Source organism: Microtus pennsylvanicus, chromosome 4, assembly GCF_037038515.1.
Source record: "Microtus pennsylvanicus isolate mMicPen1 chromosome 4, mMicPen1.hap1, whole genome shotgun sequence".
Lineage (NCBI taxonomy): Eukaryota > Metazoa > Chordata > Mammalia > Rodentia > Cricetidae > Microtus > Microtus pennsylvanicus.
This window is the reverse complement of record NC_134582.1, coordinates 106,702,669-106,714,908: the sequence shown is the minus strand read 5'-3', so window position 1 is coordinate 106,714,908 and position 12,240 is coordinate 106,702,669. Positions and strand designations below refer to the sequence as shown.

General features: G+C 43.6%; 1 non-coding gene across 1 annotated transcript; it reads right to left on the bottom strand.

The window, feature by feature from the left end:
* Positions 1–11,858: 11,858 nt before the first annotated feature.
* On the bottom strand, positions 11,859–11,952 carry Trnai-uau (transfer RNA isoleucine (anticodon UAU)). Its single transcript has 2 exons — positions 11,915–11,952; positions 11,859–11,894 (listed from the first exon to the last, which is right to left on the bottom strand). It is a non-coding gene; the product is annotated as a tRNA-Ile (tRNA).
* Positions 11,953–12,240: the final 288 nt, after the last annotated feature.

Genomic DNA, 12,240 nt, shown 5'->3' with positions numbered 1-12,240 from the left:
TTGTTTTATAAAGTCTGACCAGCCATATCATGGTTTCAGAGGGTTCCCCGAAGAAACATTATGGACAAAAAAGAAGGAAAGAAAGAGTTCGAGAAAGGAAAGAGTCAAAGCTGGAATCAGGAAGATTGCAAAGTCTGAAGACCTAAGCCAGCGAGTTTAGCAGGTAAGAAGGCAGTAAACAAGTCAAGAAAACGAGTAAAGGGCTCCAGACAACAGAATTGCAGGTGTGAAGGTCTGGATACCAAGCCCAAACTCAATGAGAACAAATGCCAGAAGGTAAAGTCTCAAGAGCTAGCTGATGGCCAGGTGGCACTTCTACTCGGGAAAGAAATGCGCGCCCCGTCTGCAGAAAACATCATCAGTCTTTTATACAAATGTTGTTGGACAAGTAAGAAGCAAGCAAGCGGATTACAGGGGCCAATGAAAAGCAGTTAGCTTGCGCTAAATCACAAAATTGTTTAAAGTTTTCAATAACAGACAGGTTCCAGGTGTGACCTAGTTTTAGCAACTTTCCTGAACAGATGTTATCACCTTGCTGTTACTGCGTCTTCCTTACAGCACACTGAACCTGTACGGTTTACCGATTTAAGTTTTTCTTTTGGAGATGTTTTTCTCCTAGGTCACATCACGAGGAGCTCAAGATACTTCAATTTCCCCCTTTAGCAAGGTACATTCTGGGATGGCAAACAAAGCATTTTGCATCTCAGTGTCTGGAGCATCTGACTACAGACATGCGGGGGGGGGGGGGGGTCGCGGGTAAGACCAAGTGCCAGTTCCCGGTCTACAGCCCCGCCGAAAGTCCCTTCAGTTCTTAACCAGTTTTGCCTGGCTTGATTCTGACTAGGCGAGGTGCAAGATGTCCGCATCCCAACACCTCTGGGCAGTCTCCAGTCTAGCCCCCAACATTTCTGGATCAAACTTTTGTTTCCCCTGTCTGTGTCTCTCCAGTCTAACCAGTTCTCTCTCCTTGTCCCTCTGTCTGTCTCCTCTCTTTGAAACAGAATTTTCCTGTTGTCTGTACTTCCTTTTACGCACGTTCCATTACAAAAATCGTGTTTGCTGAAAACATATCTTCTGCTCACTTAAAGAATAATTATGGAAAGAAGCTCGAAAAGGGGGACCAGCGGGAAACAGGTAACGGGAAGGGGGGGGAGTGAAAGACGGGGGAGGGGGTGTTAGTTGGGAAGGGCGTCGGGGCTCAGTTCAGAAGGAGATGGAAAGAAGGAAAAAATAATACTAAGATTGTTGAAAAAAACCACTGGGATCATATTATTTTATGTTTACCTAGAATTAAATTCAGTGCATGTGTGTGCGTGCGTGTGTGTGTGCGTGCGTGCGTGCGTGTGTGTGTGTGTGTGTTTTTAAATGAAGTTACAACAGACGAGTGATAAGAATTCTGCCAAGAGCCATAAATTATCGGTCAGGGAAATCCAGGAAGACTCCCCAAACGGGCGAGGCTAGGTTGCCTTCCGGAGGTTAAAGATTAGTGCCTGTTGCCGAAGCCATCCCACAGTTTAGGACTCAGGATTCTACCCTCTGACCGGAAAGCCTCCCCTTGACGACTAGCTTCACACTGCTGGGAGGTGCTATGTAAGCTGCCAAGGGAGGAGATGGATCGACAGTCCTTCCCAGCTGTGGGACCTATATTTTGGCTGTAACCAACGGTCGGGCTTAAGACCCACGCAACTCCTGGAAACTTTTGCCTAGTACTGTCAACACGGCTAGTGGGGTCATTGATTTCCTAAACCAGTGTGATTCCTTAGTGCGTTCTTAATGCTTACACCCACAGGTAAGTGTAACTCAGCCCCCCTCATCAAAGACAGACAGAAACCGTTACAGCAGCCACAGTCAAAATGCAAAGAACTGGCTACGACGTGCCCAACCCCAAGAAATGCATTTATAGCACATAACCCCTACGCCAAAGATACAGGGAAGTTGTGGAGAGGGAGCCGAAATATGACAAGAGTCAGAGGACCTGGAAGTTTGCTGAGGTCTAGACTGTGACAGGGAAACTACATCCATGGATTCTCAACAGTTGACTGCCTAGACAAGACCTGAACAATGACAACACCAGTTGACATGCTGACATGGATGGGGGAAATCCTCCTGGGCTCTCCTCCTCGATGAAAGACTGTAAGGAATTAAAGACGGATGAGAGAAATAGACTTCGTCTTCCCCACGGATGAACCCCTAATTGGTTATCTAATACCAAGTTGTCACTCCTAAAAACATAAAACATATTAGCAACAACACTAAATGAATTCCATAGGCTGCATTTATATATTTATTCGTGTGAGTGAGCATGTGCAAAACAATAATAATTAAAGAGAAAGAGGTCATGAATTCGAAAGGGAGCTGGGACAAAAGAGGATTCAGAAAAAAGAGGGGAAGGGGAAACTGATGTAATTATATCTTAATTTTTAAAATACATTTTAACATCAGGTGTTGGTGGCGCATACTTTTAATTGCAGCACTTGGGAGGCAAAGCCAGGCGAATCTCGGAGTTTGAGGACAGTCTACAGAGCGTGTCCTAGAGAAATCCTGTCTTCAAAAAACAACCAAATAAATAAATAAAAACTGTTTAAAAATAGATAGAAAAAAATACTTGAAAAGTTAGAAAAAGGAGTAACCTATCCGCTTTCAAAAGTGTGATAAAAGGAAGGGAGAGAGACAGTGGTAATCATGGTTCCCAAGGAAAAGATCCATGGTTGGCGATTCAAAGCTTCCTGATGCTCGGAGGAGAATCTTCCCAGATTTTAGGACATCGTCTAAGATCATCTAGTTGGGCACCCAAAGACCTCATTCCCATTTAATTTTCTTGTTCTACTGAGAATAAGTACAGAGCAAACCAGGTGGTGATGAATGCCTTTAATGCCAACACTTGGCAGGCAGAGGCAGGCAGATCTCTGAGTTTAAGGCCAGCCTGGTCTACAGAGTAAGTTCAAGCCAGAGCCACACAGAGAAACCCTGTCAAAAAAAAAAATTACAGAGTAAAAACCCTGAATAAATGTACCATTTAATGAATTTTACAAGTTTATATCCCCATATTGTTGTGAAATGTTAATTTAAGATGTGTGGTTTATCTGGGAGCTGGGTGGCAGGTCAGTCCCTCAAAAGAGGCAAAGAACACAGACTAAAACACTACCAACAACACTGTAGGACTGTCGGTGACTTCAATCTCTCAGTTCATACCCTCCACCAGGTGGCCACAGTCTGGAACCTTTTCACCATCTGTAGCGGCTGTTTTAATTTAATAACCAGATAGATAGATAGATAGATAGATAGATAGATAGATAGATAGATAGATGATAGATAGATAGAGAGATAGAGAGAGAGATAGAGAGAGAGATAGAGAGAGAGATAGAGAGATAGTCAAATATAATCTGCACTCTTTTGTGTCTGGCTATTTTCAACAGTAATATATCTGAGATCTGTGTTATTTAGTTTGTTGGTTTGTTTGTGTTGTTGTTCATTTTGTGGGTGTTTTTTCTTTGTTTGAGACGGGGCTTAAGGTTGCCTAAGTCTAGCCTTGTAAGTGGAAGAGAAGGACCCTGAACTCCCAATCCTCCTTCCTTTCCTAAAGCTCCAATTATAGGCTTGTCTATGTCTATGACTGTAAAAAGAGACTGTCTAAGTGAGGTGTGGTGGCTCAGGCCTGTGATGAACAACAGCAATCGTGTTCCTTCTCACCACCGTCACTTTCCAGGTCTGCAATGTAGCAAGCTTTGTTGTCAGCTGCAGGCTCACAAATAACGACAGAGACTTATTGTTATTCTTTCGGTCCCTGCCCTGGCCACGCCCACTCCTTTTAACCTCTGACCTAGCCCGCCATTGCTCTCTCTCCCTGTCTCCCTGTGTTCTCCCCCGTGTACACACGGGGCTCTGCCTCTCTCCTCCTCTTTCTCCCTTCTTCTCTTTCTTCTCTCTCTCTCTCTCTCTCTCTCTCTCTCTCTCTCTCTCTCTCTCTCCCTCCCTCCCTCCCTCCCCCTTTTTAATAAACATTTATGGCTATTTTCTGTGTTTATATGTCTGACCCGCCGCGTGCGTGCCCTCCCGCTGGTGAGAAGCGTGGCGGGGGGAACCCCCAGGGATATTTTTTAAGAATAAGACTTATCACTTATGAAAGCTCAGCCTTAGCTTAGGCTTGGCCCACTAGCTCTTATGACTGAAATTAACCCAGTTATATTAATCTAGGCTTTGTCTCATGGTGTTTCACCTTTTATTCATTCTGTACTCCCACCACATCTCATTGGGGGATTCCCTGTACCTCCTCCTACTTCCTCTCTCTGCACCAGGAAGTTCCACCTATACCTCCTGCCTATTGGTTGTTCAGCTCTTTATTACCCCAATCGCAGCAATACATTTTCTCACAGTGTACAAATAGCCCACAACACTGCTACAATGACCATCTCTACAATGGCTGTGATCTGGAGATGACCTAGCTTCGACACCATCTTAATCTTCCTGTTTCAACTACTAAACTACTAAAATATAGGCATGAGCCACTATTCCCAACTAACTTTTTAAAAATTATTTTTAAAGTTAGCATATAAACTGTTTATTTTTATACTTTGATACCATCCACCTACTTTCCCTACTCCCTCCCCAGTCTTCGCTGTGTTACCTCTCAAAGAAACCCGGGACAAGTTTCACTCAGTACTTCACAGTGCTTCTGACCCCTCCACCCTAAACCTCTCCCTCTCAGGGCTGGACTTCAGCTTCCCTTCCCCCAGCCTGATCCCTACATAGCTCAGCCATTTTGGCTACACAGGGTCTCTTGGCTACCTTCCTTGGCCAGGGGTTCCTCTCTTCCTCTCCCAACCCTGACCTTCTCCTCTGTTCAGGGACAGCTGGCTCCATTTTCTTTTTAGTTAAACAATGTTAAATTTTAATCACATACTTAGTTAGAGGTCAACTGGTCCTTCCTCAATAACCTTGTAAATTACACATTGTAAAGTGTTTCCTTTATTCTGAGAACTAACTGACCACAAGATGCCTCATGGTATATTAACTGTCCGATCATAAACCCACTATAACATAGTCCTTTTCCATGATCATAATAATACTGCAATGTTCCACTTTTAATCACTCGATCATTGGTACAAAGAGACGACCCTGCCTTTAATCTAGGCTGATTTCATCCTCCTACTATGGAGACTGAAAACATTGTCCTGCCGCTATTCAGTTTTCGCTTTTCAACATCTCAGTTGTTAATGCCTGGTTTTCAACACCATAACACTCTCATGGTCTGGTTCAGTCTGCCAGCCATGTTCAGCCTGGTCTCTCCCGCCTGCCTGCTTTCTCCCTTAGAAAAAAATAAAAATAAAATAAAATAAAAAAACCTCCATACTTTAAGAGTAGCCATGTCCTCCTTTTATTTCATCTTTTCATGTGATCACTCCCTTGCTGGACCCCCTACGCCCCTTTCTACATTGAGCTGACATATATTCCATTACTCTCTGCTTTCTCTCCCCTCAGAATAACTGTAGTTTCCCCACTGAAGCCATGAGGTGCCTTGCTACAAGCTTTTGGCCAAATCTGCGATACTGTAAGAATTGCCACAGCACAGTCGCAGCCTGGGTTCAGGTCCTGAGGCAGGGAAGGGGCATCAGCATGAAACAAATGAATTGTTCTACCACCAGATGAGCTTCACACAAGTGGCAAGCCCCAAATAGGTCCAGTCGTCTTTATTTATACATCAAAACCAAGCATGTTTTTCTACACGAACAAACATATTTTTCCCATCCTCCACTGTTAACCTCTGGCAAAAAGAAATATGTCAAATATGTTTTCTCCCAACTTTTACATCAAAACATCTTTAAACAAAAAAAAAACAATACTTATCATCTTGCTAGCTTGGCCACATATTGAGCCAGGTGTGACTGTCTTTATAAAACTAAAAGGCGATTGACATAGACACGCATTTTCAAGAGCAACAATCGCGTTCAAAACACATTTACGGAAATAGGGGTGATCTGCCTCCTATCCCATGAGCATGGAATCACAACAGCTCCCAGGGTCTGCAGTGACAGCTGGCACCCCAGAGAAGAAACCTGAGAAGCTTCAGCTCCCAAAGAGTTTTAGGGGAAGATATTCGAGAAAAAATGGGGTTTTCAGGAATGATCACATCTGACCAATGCATGATTGACAAAATGATACTGAAACCACCAAGAGAATCATCACTCGTTATAAGAGAGAAGAGAGTGTACAAGCCACGCTGGCCCCAAAGTCTACTGGTCCTTGCCGAGTGAGACTATTCCTGTGAGCCCTATCTGGAGACCCGGCAGACAGCACTCACATACTGGTCCGAAACTAGGTCGCACAACTCCCAAGAGAAGGCTTGTTTTTCTGGCCACTTTACTTCTACATGGCCTCTTTGCATACCATTTGATCAGTGCCTTTAACATATGTGTACTAGGCTTTTAAAACTTTTTTTGTTTTTGAGACAGGCTTCACAATATAGCCCAGGGTGGCCTAGAATGAGCGGTATACAACATTTTTTTTCTTTTTTGGTGTTTTGAGATAGGATTTCTCTGTTTAACAGTTTGGCTGTCCTGGAACTTGCTGTATGGACCAAGCTGGCTGTCCTGGATCTCGCTTTGTAGATCCTCCCAAGTGCTGGGATTAAAGGTGTGTACCAGTGCTGCCCAGCCCACACTAAACGTTTTAAAAGTATCTTTCTGCCCTACTTAGTTTCTTGTTGTTGTTTTGGTTTTGGCCATTGGCGGTGCCAGGGGAGCAGAGAGTGGCAACTAAAGCTCCAGGTGTCGGCCCACCAGAAGGAAACTCTGATGCACCAACCTCATTTTGGCAAAGACACAAGCTGCAGACCCTGGAATGTCTTTTGCTTCTGCTGTGTCTTTACATGTTTGCTGAAATTCTTTTTCTCTGGTATCTAGCACAGTGTGAGTGGATGTGGGGAGATCTCCACTGCCTGTAATATAGTGTGTTTATCTCTTGGGAATACAGAAGAATCTTGGGGTGACTCCCCAAGCAGCTAGATGTCTCGAATTTCATTTCTTAGTTTTGGAAGTGGCTTGCACTGTGCTTCCTGTTTGCTCAAGTAATATTATACTCTTCTGGTATAACCCTTTGATGGGGTTAGACTAGGTAGTTATAGTTGTAGATTTCCTTAGTTATGACAGAAGGTGAATTAGGTACAAAGCTTTAAATTCATCAATATAGGATAAATAATGGAGTATTTTCCCCAAATATGCCAAATACAAATGGACTAAATATTATAAATGTAACTCTTACCTGATAGTTGTTCTCATTATGTTAGAGTTAAAACCTTTCCTTTTTTTTTTAGACCAAAAGGGGGAAATGTTATGGAATAATATTTTTGAACACTGTGAAGATGTGTCACTCATTTTGGTTTATTAAAGACCTGAATGGCCAATAGCTAGGCAAGATTTCCAGGATGCTGGGAGGAAGAAGGGTAGGGTCATGAGGAGACACCAGGGACAAAGAACAGGCAGCATAGTGTCATCGAATAATGTAAAAGAATATAGATTAAACGATGTGGGTTAATTTAAGTTATAAGAATTAGTTAGAAACCAGCATGTTCTATCAGCCAAGCTATCCTAATAAATGAGAAGATTCCATGTGGTAATCTGAGATCTGGCTGTTGGGACAAAAAGATCCACCTACAATCCATTTCCATCACGTGGGGAAGATATGCTGATAGGAAGCGGCTGCTCGCATCATTTGCATATCAGAGAGCAACGAATGCTTGTGCTGGGCTGGCTTTTTTATGCAATCTGGGATCCCATTTCATACATTGGTTCTGCCCACATTTCGAGTGGGTCTACCCACTTCCGTTAATCTAATCCAGAAATTTCTTCACAGATATCCTCTAAAGACTTGTTTCCCAGGTGATCCTAGCTCCTGAAAGTTGATGATCAAGATTAACCATCTTGGCTTTCTATTGGGTCTTAGTGGAACCTGACCACTCAGCTGTGGGCTACCATGGTAACATGCAGCCTGAGCTCCTATATGGATGGGGCACCATCTGACTGATCAAGACACAAAGGCAGATGTGCACGGCCACACTCCATCATCCAACTGCAGTGTTCTGGGTGTTACCAGGTCCCAAATGCACTTGTGGTTCCCTTAAAGAAGAAAGCAAAGCACACACAGGGTCACTGATGCAGTGACCTTTCCTCTCATCACCTGCGCTTGTGACTTCACAGGAAGTGCTTCATAACCAGCTGATGGAGGAAGCGAAGTCTCAGGCTTGCACCTCCATCTATAATACACAGAATCCAGACTCTCTGGGAATTGCACTTGTCCACTTCAATCAAGGGAAAGGAAGTCTTCTGTCCTTACTGAAATAGATGTAAATGTATATACAAACTTTCCTTCAGTTGCCTGTAATTCTTCTGCCAATATTAGCATCTATGGACTTAGGGAGCATCTGTTTGCTGTCTTGTCATTCCAAACCTCCTGCTCTGCTCAGAGAATTGTCTTTTCACTGAAATAATTTGGCAGCTGGCCCACAGTTGTCAGTTTTCTGGGCTTAACCATTCCCCACCATCCTGAAGCAGATGACTGGACAGGGTGACACCAGCTAGGAGTCAGTTCTTTTCAGGGCTGGGACAAGACTTTCTAGGTGGCAATGTGTGCTCTGGGTCAGCATCTGGTATATGGTGCTATTTTACCCACAACTAGTGAAAGACCTGGATAAATCCAGACACCTCTAGCAGAAAAAGTAGAGCCAAAAATCTAAGCAGGAAGAGAAGAGCCAAAAATCTAGGTTAGCTGGTTCAGTGACTCTGTTTTAGGAACTAGCTGAAGATAAAGTTAGATTATAATCTTGAGAATAATCTTGAAAAACAGGGAGTTATACCTTTGTGATTATCACTGGTATTTTCGGAATTTTCCAAGGACGCCCTCCCCACCTCCTTTAAATTACTGGGTTGTGTTTTTTTTCCCTCAAATACCCTTTCTCCCAGCTACTGGGGTCAAACTTTCTACCCCTGCGTGGGAAATGAGTTTCGGCCCCAGTGCACTGGTCCCTGTCCTATCAATAAACCTCGTGTGATTGCAGCAAGGACGGTCTCTCGTGAGTTTTTGGGGAGTCGTGTTATCCCGAGACTTGAGTGAAAGTCTTCCCACTCCAGAGGTCTTTCACTAGGATTTTGAGTTCCAGAATGACAGATAAAAATAAAAGGGGCATCATTCACCATGACTCCTAATGACCCTCTTGCAGAGGTGGGGTTCCAGTTCCCACAACTGTATGTTCTTCTGGCTTGCAGTGTTAGCTTTAATGGAGAAAAGCTTTCCTTAAAAGATGTTATAATGATCCCATTCGCCTCTCCATTGAATCTCTAAGTCAACAGACCAAGAAGGCAGTTGGTCTGACTACACTGATTTCCCCACCACCAAAAGGAACTTGAACTATTATTACTCTACTGAAGGGTAAGGAGGACAAGAGATCCTTGGGGCTATCAACCTTAGTATTACTGTGCTTTGTGATTATGATTGATGAGCAGACTAATTAGGAAAATGAAATTAAAGAACTGTTATTATAAAAACTATTGGGTAAAAGCCCAAGGGTCACAGAGAGCAATAGAGGAAGACAGTTACAAAAAGTGGCTATGATCACATAGATGATGAGCTAGTAAAAATGGTTGTGGTTGGAGAGGTGGCTCAGCAGTTGGCTATACTCTTCCAGAGGACACGGTTTCAATTTCCAGTAACCATAAAGAGGCTTACAACCATCTATAACTGCGTTTCTAGGTGATCTGACACCTCTTCTAGCCTGGAAGGGTACCACGTAAGCATATGGTACACAGATATGAATGCAGATTAAACATCATACACATAAAAGATAATTTTTAAAAATTAAAGAATATTTAAAAAGAGAGACGGGGACATGATAGTACATACCTTTAATCCCAGCTCTTGGAAGCAGAGGCAGGCAGATTTCTGTGAGTTCAAGTCCAGTCTGGTATACATAGTGAGTTCTAGGACAGTCAGGGATATGTAGAGAAACCCTGTCTCCAACCTCCCCCCCAAAAGACTGTCATTTTCATAAACGTTTCCCCCTCTGTTTTGCTAGGAATACTCTTGTGTGTGTAAACATATATATTAAATATCTTTCCTTTCCTCTTTCCTAAGATGTTAATAACTTTCTCTCACTCTTAAAGTATTGTTCACTTTACTTCATAACTTTTAAGTTACATAATATCGGATGAACAATACATCATGTAGGTGCTTTACTTTCTTTTCTGGGGAAGAAGTAACCATGTTGGGAACAGAGTTGACCAGATGGTGATGCTTAAACTGTGAGGGAGTTCCCCAAGACAGAAGGTGTAAACAGAACTAATTAGACATACTGCAAAATAGGAAAGCAAGCGTCTGCACTGAGGACTGACAGCAGGCACCTCGGTGTTTCAAAGCCAAGGTGCCCTGGCTGTGGGTCTCATAGGGTGGGACACCTGTGTGGGTTTGTTTCTTTGGGGGCCTGGATATCTGTGCCAAGCAGGTATAGGTCACCAGGGAGTCAAACTTTTGAGACTCCAAGCATGCTCAATAAAGAATAGCTTTCTCTACAATGGTAGCATAATGACCTAAGGCCGATTGCAGTTAAGAGCTTGTTAAGGTTAACTCATTTTGGTCCTGAGTTCAGAGGCATCAGGGACCTTGATCTGAGGCAGAAGGGCAGAAGCATTTTTATCCTGAATAGCTGAGCAGGGCCGAAGGTCGCAGAAAGACATATACAAGAGTTAGCATGTTTTCATTGTGTGTATACTAGTCCTTTCACGTGAGCCTATTGTATCTAGTGGTCAGATAGTTGGAACTCACTTCCGTTCCTTCAAGGTTATTGTCTATTTTTACCTCAAACAAAGGTCCCACCTTGGTTTAGACCCGAGAGTTCTGCTCTCTTAAGGTTATTGTCAACAGGTGTGGTTAATATCCAGACCTTGTACTTCAGGTATTGAGAAGTAGATCTGTTCCTACCGCAAACAAAAGTCCAAGGATCCAACTAAATTCCTACTCCCTTAGGAAGATAGCAATGGATTCCATCCAGGAAGTGGTTTGCCAACAGACTGTTTTGGTCCAGGACATGAGGGTTACTTGTCTTGTTTCGGCAACAGAATGGTTAAATGCGGTCGGTTTCAGTATTCGCTGGATATGACCCTAAGTTTCCGTTTTGTTACTTTCACTCACGTCTTCGTTCTCTTTACTTATTTTTCTAACGCCCATGCCCCTACCCTGGTAAGTGCTATACTTGTCGAAGCTGGTCTCTCACACTTTCATGTTAGGAGGATTGCAACCTTATTATTGTCTTTATTGCAAAATAAATCCTGTTTTATGGAGATGTTTATATGAACCAAGCTGACAAGGATAAAACCGGGATGGTTACGTTTATCTCACTATATGCCAGGCGGGCCTGGAACTCGGTAATGTATCCCAGATTGGCCTTCACCTCCAGGCACTCTTCCTGCTTCAGCCTCTCCAGGGCACGGGTTACACAGAGCGCCTTTTCTAAACCAGGTGGTGAGGCAGGATTCGACACAATTGTAGATTTAGGCCTCACTTCAAGCCTTGTGGAAATAGCAGAACATGAGATCCGTATTAGCATTACCAGGTACTGACTCAGCCCTCAAAATCTAAAGAATCCTGTCCTGAGATGGGTCGGGAATGGGTAGTGTTTCTGCCTGTCTAGAAATTAGCGTTTAGTTAATTTAACCTCTTGACTCATGGTTTTCCATCCATGTTTGAGTAGGACCAGATGCTCTTTGTCATAGAAATTTACATGCTCGCACCACGGAAAATATTTACCATTTCTTGCTTTCTTGGAAGGAAAAATGCATTTTCGAACATGTTTGAGCCGGAAAGGGAAGAAAACATGCTCCAGGTGAGGCTCGAACTCACAACCTCGGCATCACCCGCACATATACTGCTGTATAAGTACCGCGCGCTAACCGATTGCGCCACTGGAGCATGCTTTCTCTGTGATGGCTGTGCACACTCTACAGAGGGATGCGCGGGAGCGTGCCTGGCGCGTGGAGCATTCTTTGCTTGGTCTGTGCTGCCCTCTCCCCGACCCATCTCAGGACAGGATCCTTCAAATTTTGGAAGTTCCATACCCACGTGAGCTTTCCCAGGTTCTCTAGGAATCAGCTTTACCAAAGGGTTTTCGTGGAAGGCACAGGTTAAGGGATGGGCACGCAGCATTCCTGCGTACCTGCAGGCGCTGGATGCTGCTTGCTAGATCTGGGAAAAGCCAAA